The following is a 1,004-nucleotide window of genomic DNA, read 5'->3' as shown; positions in this document are numbered from 1 at the left end:
GAAGGGTGCTCCAGGCGCACTTTGATGCCCCCGTTGCTGAGCTAGAGCCACCCTGCCCCCCGCGGCTGCACGGAGTCCCCCCTCCCCATTTGGGAATAGCGGCGACAGAGCCCTTTTGCCCCCCTGGGAAGCGGTTTGGGGCTGGAACTGCTGCGGCTCTTTGTGGTTGCCTCACTCCAATCCGGCTCTTCACTTTCATAGCTCTAGACACCGGCCTGCGTGGAGAAAGCCACTCCCAAGGTGGCTGCCGGGCAAGGCCCCTCTCTGGGCCGGACACTCCCAAGATGGCTTCCTAAAGGTGACGTGAGGCTTCTTGCTGCCCTTTCTGCCTCCTGCCGTGGCCATGTAAGGAAGGGCAGGGGAGGGGAGAGGAGGGGAGGGGAGTGGCCTGTCTCTGCGCTGGCGCGTGTCTAGAGCTACGAAAGTGAAGAGCCGGATTGGATTGCGGCATCTACAAAGGGCCGCGGCAAGCCCAGCGCCAGCCCCAGCCCCAGCGCCAGCCCGTGTCCCAGGAAAGGCGAAGGGACTCCGTCAGCAGGTACATCAGGGAACCTGTCCCCACCCAAGTCACTATTAAAAGGATGCTACATCGGCAATGTCAATGGGAAAGATTTAAGGGAGGTGCCAGTGGGCATCTTCCTCACACGAGCTGCGTCCGCAGAAACAATTCTGATGCCAAGGGCTTTGGCAGCAGCACGTCAGACACTCACTTTGCGTGAATCGGTCCATCTGCCGCTCTCCATCTCCAGCAGAGAACACGTCGTCGATCACGGTCTGATGCTCGTCGTTTCTCTGATGAATGTTCTGGGAGATCAAGTGCCCAGTCGGTGTCTTCGGGGCCCTGGAGCAGTCAACCCCAACTGCAAAGAAGAGACGTGGCCTTCGTGTGAGACTCTTCCCGGGGCCCTTTGAGGTGGACCGTCTACTGCATGGGGGAAGGCAAAGGAAGAACGTCGGCCTCCACCCCACCAAATGATTTCGTGCTCAACATCGCGCTCCCAAAT

The 1,004-nt window shown here is 59.9% G+C and overlaps 1 long non-coding RNA gene across 1 annotated transcript in view; it reads right to left on the bottom strand.

The window, feature by feature from the left end:
- LOC123036654 overlaps window positions 1-1,004 on the bottom strand; it is a 6,635-nt gene that overhangs the window by 2,561 nt on the left and 3,070 nt on the right. The window lies entirely within an intron of this gene.

The sequence above is a fragment of the Varanus komodoensis genome, unplaced genomic scaffold (genome assembly GCF_004798865.1).
Source record: "Varanus komodoensis strain SLA01 unplaced genomic scaffold, ASM479886v1 scaffold8037, whole genome shotgun sequence".
NCBI classification, from domain to species: Eukaryota; Metazoa; Chordata; class Lepidosauria; order Squamata; family Varanidae; genus Varanus; species Varanus komodoensis.
Note: the sequence above shows the minus strand (reverse complement) of the source record. Positions and strands in the feature narration are given on the sequence as shown.